This window comes from Ictalurus furcatus, chromosome 28 (genome assembly GCF_023375685.1).
Source record: "Ictalurus furcatus strain D&B chromosome 28, Billie_1.0, whole genome shotgun sequence".
Taxonomy (NCBI): Eukaryota; Metazoa; Chordata; class Actinopteri; order Siluriformes; family Ictaluridae; genus Ictalurus; species Ictalurus furcatus.
Genome location: NC_071282.1, coordinates 16,423,140 through 16,435,820, shown reverse-complemented (window position 1 = coordinate 16,435,820; position 12,681 = coordinate 16,423,140). Strand labels below are relative to the sequence as shown.

The 12,681-nt window shown below is 40.5% G+C and overlaps 1 long non-coding RNA gene across 10 annotated transcripts; it reads left to right on the top strand.

Annotated features, from left to right (window-relative positions):
• The first annotated feature begins 2,734 nt into the window (after positions 1 to 2,734).
• Positions 2,735 to 12,122, top strand: LOC128603835 (uncharacterized). 10 transcript variants are annotated; one of them, XR_008385087.1, is made up of 6 exons: positions 2,735 to 3,418; positions 4,075 to 4,242; positions 4,972 to 5,108; positions 6,299 to 6,354; positions 6,688 to 6,801; positions 6,940 to 12,122. It is a non-coding gene; the product is annotated as an uncharacterized LOC128603835 (long non-coding RNA). The 10 variants fall into 10 exon arrangements; XR_008385089.1 differs by lacking the exon at positions 6,299 to 6,354; XR_008385088.1 differs by lacking the exon at positions 6,299 to 6,354 and having other exon boundaries at positions 6,688 to 8,122; positions 9,572 to 12,122.
• The last annotated feature ends 559 nt before the right edge of the window (positions 12,123 to 12,681 follow it).

Sequence of the window (12,681 nt, the reverse complement as noted above, 5' to 3'; positions counted from 1 at the left end):
ACTCCTCGTCATAACTTCACACTTAAATCAGTTACAGCCAATGCTGTGTCCTTGAGGAAGAACCTGTGTCTCGGATACTACCTCGCTCTGCTCCGTCAGCTCGCTCCAGATTAATGACTACGCCTGCCACTGAAGAAATGTAAATTGTCATCATTTCCTGAAATAAATATGCTCTTTCCTCTAAATCCTTAATTCTCCTCAGCTCCTTGAGGACGTAATCAGTTCGAAGCAAATCCAAGCTATGAAATGCCATTAAACATTCATGCTTAAAGGTCAAGATTCCAAATTAACATATTCACCAGTAAAGAGAGGGTTACGATGAAGTCCCGCTTTCACACCTGAGGCGTTTATCCCGAGGGTGTAGCACAGTCTGGTGTAGGTTCAAACTAAAGCCTTGGCTACAATATGCAAGTTTGAAAAAACTGATTATTGTTGGGGGGACATTGGACATTGCGTACGTTCTCATTTCATTTTGTATAATGTTTTGACGATTTCCACACACTAACGACGAGGGATCACGCATCTCGTTGCTGACCAAAACCGAACACACAAAATATGCACATATGCGTTTTCCTGTTACTAGGAGGTGGTGATAGCAAAACAAACCTGGAGGTGTCACCCAGATGGGTCAAGGACTCGGCTGTTTTTCTTCAAATTTACACTGTACAGATACTCGTGCTCCTGACATATCTCGGTTCGCCCTCCACTGAGAAATCATGAATGTCTGTCCACTGTTTTTATTATTTTTTTTCGTTCATTTTCATGTACTCTGTTTTCTGTATTTCTCATTGCACAGTACAGTCAGAAGTTCGTCCGAGTGTAATGGGTTCTTAGCTTCTCTTCTTAAAGGTGCTCTGTTTCGAATCTTCTCTTATTGTACATATAACCAGCAGAAATCCTTAAGGTTCAGAAATGTCAATTTATTCAATTTTCTAAACGTTGTACGATCATAAGGCAGCGTCTTTACTGCCCCGTTTAGCTTCCAGAGAGTTCTCATTGCACCCGGTGGTCAAAAATATTAACTGCAAGCGCTAATAGAGGCCCACTGGGGTAGGAATAATAACGAGTCTTTATTGATCACGTATACATTACAGCAGAGTGAAATTCCTTTCTTTGCATACCCCAGCATGTTAGGAAGTTGGGGTCAGAGCGCAGGGTCGGCCATGATACAGCGCCACCTGGAGCAGAGAGGGTTAAGGGCCTTGCTCAAGGGCCCAACAGTGGCAGCTTGGCAGAGCTGGGGCTTGAACCCCCGACCTTCTGATCAGTACCTCAGAGCCTTAACCACCAAGCCATCACTGCCCCCATGTTGCTGCTTGCTCAGACAGGGTTGCCAAATTGGGCTAGCAGTGAATAAAGCTAGGAAATAAATCGAACAGATTTGTGCAAACAAAGGCAAAGTGTACACACAGACAATGTGTCTATGATGTTCAGAACCATTTCCATGAGCAAATATATCGCAAAAACTGGTAAAGGTTAAGGGGGATTATTGAATGGATTGTATCCCTTGTTTCCTATGCAAAAACTGATCGAAAGAAGAAGAGAAAAAATTGTCTCCTTTTTACAACGACTGAATATTTGGGGCTGGTTTTTGGGAAGGGAAACACACCTGCTGTATCAAACACAGTCGAGCAAAGGCACTGTATGTCTAAAACCGATGACTGTATGTGGTTGTCGCTCAACTCCCGATTACAGGGTTACTCTAAAAATCGACTAACCTACGGCGTAAGTCAAACGAGATAGCCTTTCAGTTTATTATTAATGTACGCTCACAAGCCGCTACTGCCCTAAAGACAACCTGAAACCCAAACTGACCCAAACCCACATACGTTCATTTAATGAATGAATGAATGAATGAATGAATGAATGCCTTTTATTGTCACTATACACATGTACAATGAAATTAAGAGCCACTCCTTTTTGTTCCGTGCAAACGTACATTCAATAAACAAGAAGAATAAACAGATAGATAAATAAACAAGATAAATAAACAAGATAAATAAACAAGATATTGGGGTGGATGGGGGCGGTACTATGAAATGCACAGTTTTGAGACACTATATACATATGCTGTGAACTCAGTACATGTATGTGTTTATAATGGTAATAGCTTTCGGGAAGAAACTATTCTTAAATCTACTAGTCCTTGTTTTGATGCACCTGTAACGTCTCCCTGAGGCTTTTTTAAACTCAAAAAATCCGAGGAAACTAATTACCTCAAAATTTTTACGTTGACAAATCAATTCCTTGAAGCCAAATACACTTAAACATAACAAAAAAATGAACTCAAACTTGTTCTGTTAAGGAAATATTCCGTGTAAAAGGCATACGTAGGGGCGAAACGTTTCATGTAGCTGCTTCAATGGTTTGTCCCTTTACGGGAACCCTCAAAGGTTCCATGGAGAACCTCTAACAGAGGTTTTAGAGTAGAGAGGGATTAAAGTGTGACATAAAATTCCAAGCCATTCAAAGAAATCTTGAAAAAAAGAAAAAAAAACAAACTGGATTCGTTTTGAATAATTTATTTGTAAAGGAGTTATAACACACTCGAGGATTTCGGATATGGTTGTACTAGGTACGGCACCGGTACTGTTCAAAAAGTTTCAAACTTTACTTCCTCAGTTGAGTGTGTGTGTGTGTGTGTGTGTGTGTGACTTCACACCTCAGGAGGAGTTCTGGCCATTCTTGTGTGCTCTTTCTCAGGTTCAGACACACACACGTGTACACACACACACACACACACACACACACACCGAATGCACTCTGACGAGCAAAAATCTCACCATCATGATCCGCCGTGATGACTCACTAAACTATGGGGGAGGAATACCTGACTCATCAGAAAGCTCCACCGGTGCCAACACTTCGTCCTGCAGCCTCTCTAACCAGTCCCACACACACACACACACACACATGCGCACACACACTGCGTATATACTCTGTACATGCACACGTGCACGCTCCACCAACACCAACACCAACTATCCCACCAACACACACATGGAACCTACAGATGGATACCAAGTTTTTCTGCTCAGATCATCCTTGGTGGGATGAAGGTGAGGAACCAGGGGACACCAGAACCGTGCAGAACCGTGCAGATGTGTGTCGTCTCTTATGTATTTAAGAGTAGCATTCTCAGGCCTTGCCCTTGTCAGAAGGCCGTTGCCATGGCAACGAATCGCCAAAACAAAAACACAGCTGAGAACTCTTACTATACAAAACCCCATGCTGTAATAAGTGTGTGTGTGTGTGTGTGTGTGTGTGTGTGTGTGTGTGTGTGTGTGCAAGAGAGAGGCCATGTACATGCTTAAGAGATGCTCATCTTTGTGTAAAGCTACAAGGTACAAAACAAGAACTGTAACTAAAGTACCGTTTTTAAAGCGTGCCTTATGTTACCTGGATAAGGACTGACAAGGTACGTAAAAATATTTTGAATTTAAAAAGGTACTTCTCTACGTCAAGGAGTGCTGTTGCATCTGTGATTGCTTATTTTAGGTACTTGAAGTACCCTTTTGTACCTTTTAAAACATCTGAGAATGCGAATCTATAGCGTACCTTTAAGACTTGTGTTCATAAATTGGGGAACAAAAAGTTCCTGTACTAGTACCATTTTACTTATAGAATATACTGTACTGTTACTTAAGGTACTGACTACACCAAAGTACCCTCAAACACACACACAACAGTTATCACCTTATAAACAATCTGACTTAGTTCTTCGGTTGTCCTTGTCCATAAGATACACTTATTAAAAAAAAAGTTCCTTGATGGTACTTTTGATAGTTAAGGGTTCTTGGCTTCTTTAAGGTGTTATTTTTGGAACTATGATTGTAGTCCTGTATATACGTCGAACCTTTAAAGGTTCCCCAAGAGTGAGAAATCAAAGATTTAACTTTTTTTTTTTTTAAGAAAGCTATTTTTCTTTCATGACGCCTTAAACTAAGTTTTAAAAGATACCGTCACAGTTTTCAATCTAGAACCATTAACAATTCTTTGCGTGTTCCTCTGGAAGAACCCTTAACAGTATTACTGTACATGTAACTTCACAATATCGTGTTCTCTTATCCGCAGGACCCATTTCGGAAGCAAAGAACCTCTGATTATCAAGTTACACCCTGAGGAACAATTTTATTCTGGACGTTCACTTTCCCATCTAGCCCCCTGAAGCGTTTTGGGGGAACCCTTACAGGTTCTATGTAGAACCTCTAAATGTAGAACCCCTTTAATCTACCCTTTAAGGTACTGTTACAGCTTTAGGGAGGAAAAGACACGTTTAAATATAGAATCTTCCTCTCGGAGAACCCTTAAAGGTTTCATGTCGAATTTTTACAAACCGATCGGTTCCTTGTCAGATGGGGTTTAAAGTAGAACCCCTTTCGGGAAAAACTAAGATTCCCTTCGATTATTCTTAGGAAAGTTTTTTATTCCGAGAAGATGCATTGACTTTTCAAATTTAAATGAGTGTACGCCGTTAGGGGTGGGGGGGGGGGGGTTGTTTCATCTAACCACCTGAGAGTTTTTAAATCCCTCTTGGGGAACTCATAAGGGTTCTATGCCTAACTTTACAACAGAGTGTTTCCTTATCGTACAACAACTTAGAACTCAGACCCTCAGGGAACCATTTTATTCCAAGAACGTCCGATCAAAACCTGCCTAAAGGTTTAATCTCTCTGTTGGAACCCTAGAAGGTTCTATGTAGAACCTCAGACTGGTGTTTCAAAGTAGAACCAAGCTAGAACTTAGAAAACCACTTGAGAAACCATTTTCTCAATTGGACAAGGGACATCCCCAGCGACAAGCAGTCACTGAACCGTGATAGATGCAGTGTATTTTAGTACTAGTGTGAGGAGAAATCAATTATAAACCATATCCTTAATCTATGATTGAGATTACAGAGAGTTTGCTTTGTGTGTGTGTGTGTGTGTGTGTGTGTTTTGAGCCACTCTTTATGCAACGTGTATTCTACAGACTACTAAACGCTCTTTTCAAACCTTCGAGGCTGAGAGAAAGAGAAAAAAAAAAAAAAAAAAACAACTCCCACACACTAAAAACTCCTACAAACAACTCAGAAGATGGACAATAGCAGGAGAAAAATGTACAAGAAGGTAAATCTATACAGTATAGTTTCCACACACACACACACACATATATACTGTACACACACTGGTAGCTTACCAGCTTCTTTACTTAAAGGGTTCTGCCAGGGCATTGACTTAACATTAAATGCCTAAATGGATTTTGTCACATAAACAACCTGCAGGGGTTTCCTTAAAATGTTCCTGGTTCTTCAGTGGAAATTACACGCGGTATTAGACATCAGGGTTCTCTCTCGGCCTGGAGACACGGCTCCGCTCTCCATCTGCCCCGCCGCAGGCCTGAACGTTAGTGCTGGGTTATTAATTCACCTGCAGCACTGTCGTGTCTCCCGAGCCATTGCATATCCCCCCCCCCCCCCCTCTTGTTTTATAATCCTGCACAGACGGAGCGCTTTAGACACCGCTTCACGTTTTTACGCACGATGGTCGATTTCACGCGCGATTATGCGAGTAATACGTGTTCACCATGTTATGGAGTAACTGCTTGTGACATTATGTAAACAATGTGGGATCGCAGGCATCTAATTAACGGGGAAAAAAATTGTCAGGTCAGAAAAATATGAAGCGGGGCGGGGCGGGGGGGTTCACGTGAAATATAAAAACATGCTCTACACGTGAAATAATAATGTGAGAATGAATAGGGGGAAAAAATCTCATGTCAAAATACAAGAATCATGGTGGGGGGGGTGGGGGGATCATGTGAAACAAACACATGCACTGTTAAAATAAATGAATCATGTGTAAAAAAAAAATAATAATAATAATAATAAAAATGGAAGAAGCATATGAAAAAAATGAAAATGAAGAAATCATGTGTAAAAAGAAAAAAAAAAGAAAACCCTGCTGGAAAAAAACCCAAAAAACAATAGAAACCTTCATAAAATTTGTAATGGTTTTAATGCTTATAATGGGAATTGTATAGGTTTTAATGGAAATTGTAATGGTCCCTATATGTCTCTACTGGTATTTTATCTTCCTTCTATTGGTGGCTTGTTATGTCTAGTGGATACCATTAAGGACCTACATCCTTAACCTTAATACTTCCTAATATGTAATGGAAACCATTTGGTAATGGGTTTTAATGGTTAACAGCTAATGGTTTGTAATGGTATTTGTAGTTGAAACCATTAGAATTTCTCTGAAGGTTTCTATTGTTTTTTTTGTTGTTGTTGTTTTTGTTTGTTTGTTTTTCCGAACAGGGAAACAAAACATTACACTACACGTGAAAATGTTTGAAACATAACGTCCAACCGAGGTGTGAAAATCTCCTGTGTGAATCCTGTGATTATTCATTTGTGTGACTTTTCCCGGTACTGGATCTCAAAACCTCAAAATTGGCATCAAATCTAGAGCAAGTTGATCACAGATAAGAGAAGCAATAAATCTAATCTAATCAAATACAATACAGAAAGCACACACACACACACACACACACACACACACACACACACACACACACACACACAAAACATGAAGAAATGATAGAACTAATAACAAATCAAAACACAACATGGTTTTCTGGGAAACAGATCCTCTCTTGGTCCAAAACAGAACAGCGTGTTTTAATGAATAATTAATGATGTTACAGCACACCGAACCATGCCAGTGTCAATATAACACCGGCCGTGATGGGAAAAGCTCAGGATGAACCGATCGACCGAGCCGAAGCAGAGCCAAACTCAGCCGATCCATCTCACATGAAGTGCAGCAAACTTGCATCATACGCTTTATTTACCAAGCAATACTTACGTCTATTTCTGGTGGCCAGCATTGACACAAACACTCTCCTGCCTCGAACGATAAATTTACTGACTCTTTTTTTTTTTTTTTTTTTTTTCAGCGAACATACAGAGCTAGTTAACAAAATCAACAAGCCAAGACCCTGCTATGATTTAAACAGGAGATAAGTGCCATGATAAATATTACTTCTCTGCTGTAAAATCTCCTCACATCCACTCAGACCGTTCCACACTGAGAGAAACCTGTACCCCCACCCCACCCCACCCCTCCCGTCCTCTCTCCTCCCCACCCCACCATCATTACCCAGTGAAGCACAACAACAAAAAAAAACATGCTCTCTTACCTGGCTGTTAGCTGTTTCACCCAAGCAGCATGTTTACACCACATATGTAAAGATAGTACCTTTTTTTTTTTTTTTTTTTTAAAAAAAAAAAGTTAACATACAATCCTATAACTCGAAAAACCAATTCAAAAGCTGCTGAACTTTCTTCACAGCTTCTTTGCTAACTTCTTTGCTAACTTTCCTCCACTCAGGATTTCTAGTACTAGCTATCTTTGCTGGTCCTGTTTTTAGACACTACAAAATTCCCGGACTTTTTTTTTTTTTTTTTTTTTTGTCCCCCTCCTCTGTTAATTTAGCACGAAATAAATATCTTAAAGCTGTAAGGAATTGTGCAGGAATGTAGCAAAGGACGTAAGAGACGTCTATATTGTGTGAGTCTTAGGAGAGCGTTAACACGAACTGCTAGTGTGTGCCGCCTGATGGCTTTATTTATCGCAGTAAATGACTAAGGTGAGTCTCACTTGGTGAATCAGCAGGTGTCAGATCTCGGCAGCAAAGAAACAGCAAAGTTGAGTGGGCACACACACACACACACACGTACACACACACACACACACATACACACACACTTTTGTAGTCTCTGAGGAGCACTCCACCTTTGCTAGCGCTATGTGGGCTGATTCCAGAGGCACCCACTGAAGAGGCATGATTCACCCAACCCTCTGTTCATGTTCGTGTGTGTGTGTGTGTGTGGTAAATAAATGTAAAACAGTGATTAGCATGTTGCTGCCTCTAACTCTCTCTGCCCAAGACACAGCTCTTCTTAATATCCATCAGAAAGCCCTGATCCACCCCGTCGAACCTGTCAAGCTGAGGTTAGACGTCTCAGTGAAATGTATCATGGGTAATCCTTTAATACGCACTGTCTGCTTCTACACTTAGTACGTCAGACATCGACCACAGGAGGTTTGAAGCATCTGTGGGAAAGTCTCACTGCCTGGTAATCAAAATCATTACTTTGTCACAGGTGGACAAATCATAACAAATTCATTAGCTAGACCACTGGATAATTCGAAGCTCAGGAAACTAAGCGACAAAGCTATAAAGTTGTTGCTGACGTAACGTAATAGCATATGGTGAGAGTTAGGTAGATATGCGCATTAATACTGACACAAACGGGTATATAAATGTCTGTGAAGGAGATGACTGGGCCTTTTCTAAGAATGTTTTTTTTTTTTTAAAGTAGCACATTGTGCTTGTTTAAAAAAAAAAAAATTAAAAATGTCAGCAAGTCATTGGCCAACATTTGGCTTTGAGCGGTGGTGTTTTCTCACATAAGAGATATTATTCAATCAAACCAGCATGTTTATTTTCTTCCTCCAAGAGGTTTCACTTTCTTGCCAAATGATAAAGGCTGAAAAAAGGCACGGAAATAGCTTATATTTGGAAAATCTCTAATGGTTCCTCTCATATTAGTGGCCGTAATGGGAATCTGGAATGGGCTTAAAGGTTTCCATTTGGAATTTTATGGTTACTATGAAACACAGCCAGAACCCACCCTGCTGGAAAAACAAAACCCCGATAGAAACCATCACAGAAATTATGATGGCTTCCATTACAAATACCATTACAAACCATCAGCTAACTATTAACACCATTACTATTACGATTATTGGTTTTTAAATGGTATCCACTAGACATAACATGCCATCAATAGAAGCCAACAGATTACCAATAGAGACCCACAAGGACATTACAGTTTCCATTAAAACCAATACAATTCCCATTACAAATTCTATGACGGTTTCTGTTGTTTTTTTTTTTTTCCTCAGCAGAGCAATATGGCCTTCTTTCATGGGTTGAAGATTACTAATTACTACCCAAATAACATAATATAATCCATCAGGAACCACTAGGAACATCACATTCCATTAAACTACAAAAACCCACTAGAAATGCGTTCTAATTATTATTTTTTTCAGCAAGATAGTACTTTAAAAAGACCCGTTAACAGGCAGACATATACTTCAGACTCATGAACAACCAAAAGCAATTAAATAAACATTTAATAATGTTCAGTGCTTTTTTTTTTTTACACAACGTTGGCAGCTCTTTTCCATTCTGTAATCCTGGCTAATTTGGCTACACTCTCCGAAATGGCTAAATCGAGCATCATAAGGGAATTTTTTAGTCTGTCCTTTCGGGGGAAGCCTTTGTTAGAGAGGGATTTTCCTTATGCAGAAGGTTTGTATAAGGAAGACGGAGTGTGTGTGTGTGGGGGGGGGGGGGTGTATTTACAAAGCCAGAGCACTTAAATGTATGAAGAACCTTTCAGTAATCGTTAAATTTTTCTAAGAGTATAACCCTGCATTAGACAGGACTCTACAGGGCTTAGTTGTTCCTCAGACTGAGAAGTTGGTTACGTATCCCAAACTCTAATACATGTCAGAAACACGTTGTGTAAATGAGATGCTTCTCCTGCTCCTGTGGAGGCCTAAGTTCCAACCTGGAATGCACATGCTGCTGGAGCAAAAGTCACAAAACCAAACAGACGCTGTCCAGAGGATACAAGAAGGAGCAGTACAATGAGTCATAAACAAGCATCCATGGTGTGTGTGTGTGTGGTGGGGGGGGGGACCCCAGCCTGTATATTCATTCTGCATTATGTAATAGTAAATGTGAACTACATCTGCAGCTGAATCATGAGCAGCGGTCCATGCGTCTCATGGCAACAGCAATTATTTATTCTATTAATAACGCCGCTCATACATACACCACCATGCCCTTTTATTTTGGATTGTTTGTAACGCACTCTACATTCTATCACATGCAGCCACATTCAGGCACCAAATAGACCAAGTGAAAGGTTAATTACGAAACACGAACATCTTCCCTGCTTAATTTTATGTTGTGACACGTATTGTATTTGCTCGTGATTGAAAGACCCGAGGTCTACTTATGTTAAATGTCGAGTTTTGTTCCACTGCTCCAGAAAGTTCCCGTTTCATATTTCTTTCCCCCGTATTCTCCCTAATTTAGTCCTGGCCAATTCCCAGCCTCCAGCCAACTCTTCCCTAACAGCTACGATCCGCAAAGGGTGAAGTCCTTGATACAAACTGCCCCTCGTGCTGTGTCACGGGGCGACGGAGGAACGCTCTATCTACCTTCTTCCGCATACACGAGCTCACAGACGTCCACGATTGGCTAGTATTCCTGTGATTGACAGGCGAGAGAGAGAATTCCATCCCTCCCACTTAGAGGTTCCAGACTTACTTCCTGTACTAACAAAAAAGCCCCGCCTCTGGACTTCATCGGCTGCTCGCTCTCGACCGAGCCGAAACTCGTTACGGCAGTGGGCGTTTCCTTTTTGAAACACGCTGACAGCGGTAGACCAATCACAACAGACCGGGACGTCTGACCAATCAGAGCAGAGTATGCTCTCTGAACAGAGGAGTTTAGAACGAATCCTTTAGAACGGATCATCGAACGAATCGTTTTAGACACGGGGGGGTAACGCTGCAGTTTAAATTACGAGCACGTTAAAGTGTTTTTTGATCTCGGATGCGTGTAAATCCATCGTATGAGACCTTTAAAACAAAATTAGGCACGTCTCAAAACCATAATAGGTGCGCTTTAAGGTCTTGCCATCATATCTTAAGCTCCTGGCAAAAGAAACCAGATTGGCGTAAACATCCTGGCACTTAGCAGAATGTATGATTTTTTATCAGTCTTCATAAGAGCCCATGGACTACGCTAATCATAAACAGCCGGCAATTCATCAACGATCCACCTCCAGTGGGTTGGGAAGCTTTTCCAAAATGGCACGCAGCCATTTTCATGCAGCAGGTTAGATCTTTATAAGCGCATTTCTATTAGCCCAAGTCTCATGATGAAATTCTGTTTTAACATTATAATAAGAATTTACAAAACGTCATAAGAATGAACAAAAGCTCGTTTTCAAGATAGAATATTTCAACTAAATTCAGGCCAACCTGGTGATCTCATCTGTATTCATACTGTTGTCTGCTGTGTCCAGACCTTCAGCTCCTCTCCTGTCGAACGCACGCATCAGATCAGCATCTAATATTACGCAGTTGTCAGCGAGTAGGATATTCATGATACATGCTGACACACGACCTCGTTAAATTGGTGTCTGGCGGCACGCCTCTGTGTGAACGCTCAATTAACTGGACGCGTCTGCATCGGCAATGAGGACGTGGGATGGGAACTATTTGCATATTTACTTCTATAAAAAGCAGACAGAAGGGCAGGGTTATATTGTGTTACATCATCTGATACCGCTGCGCTGTTGAATCCTTGAATCCGATTGGTCACGGGGTGTTATAGAAACTAATATGTTAGCGTTTCTATAGTAACAGCTCACTCACAGGGACTTGTACGATGGACGCACCATGTAATCTAATACTAATAATAAATGAATATTTAAAAAACGTGCTGTTATACTGTATAACATAGAACAGCTTACATATGTTGATATGGTATATCTGTTAGAAGTTTATTTAACATTTATTGAAGTAGATCGTGATGGAACGGCTGTTTATACGTGCGATAGAACTTGTCTCGCGGATCTTCCACAACATTAAATGTAGCTAGAAATGGTTAAAAAGCACAATGTGCCATGACACACCACATTGTGGATTATTTTCCTATAACGACGTGGCCCGAAAGGTGTTATTCCTTACGTAAATAAGAATGTGAGAGTGTCACCGCTATCATCAACACCTTTATAATATAATTGCTAACTTGTTATTCATAGTGAAGTGTTGTTGTTGTTGTTGTTGTTGTTGTTGTTTTCTCACTAAGTGTTTCATTATGTTTTCTTTTTCTCGCTTTTTTTTCCTCGTTTTAAATTAAAAGTCACTTAACTCTTTAGGTATGTGCTTGGATTTGATCAATACTTTTATTTTATAGTGGAATGAAATAGTTTAAAATCCCCATATATTACAAGAAGCCCTTTATTGTTACATCTGCACAGAGAGAAAGGGTGGAATATGAACAACACACACACACACACACACACACACACACAAAGTGTTGCTAAGCAATGAAAATTAAAATGAATGCTACTGCAATTACGGCATGACAACTTTGTAATGGCTTCAATCCTCTTTCTTTCTTTCTCGCTTTCCCTTTCTCTTTACTTTCAGTTTTCCATACGCCCTGCTGTGCAATAAGGCGTCAGTTCGAAGGAGGTGGGGGGATGGTGGGGGATGGTGGGGGGTGGGGTGGCCGGGGAACACAAAACAGGCTCTTCCCTGGTGATTTCAGTCTTTGTGGCTGCATACCGTGCCCTCCACTAATATTGGCACCCCTTGGTAAATATGAGCAAAGAAGGCTGTGAAAAATTGTCTTTATTGTTTATCCTTTTGATCTTTTATTAAAAGAATTCACAAAAATACTCCGCTCTCCTCCTGCATATCAAACTATTCCAAACACAACACAGGTTTATCCAAAAAACATATATCTTTGTTTACTCTATCACTATAATTAATCTCAATTCATCCCACTAGTCAGAGTGTGTGTGTGTGTGTATATATC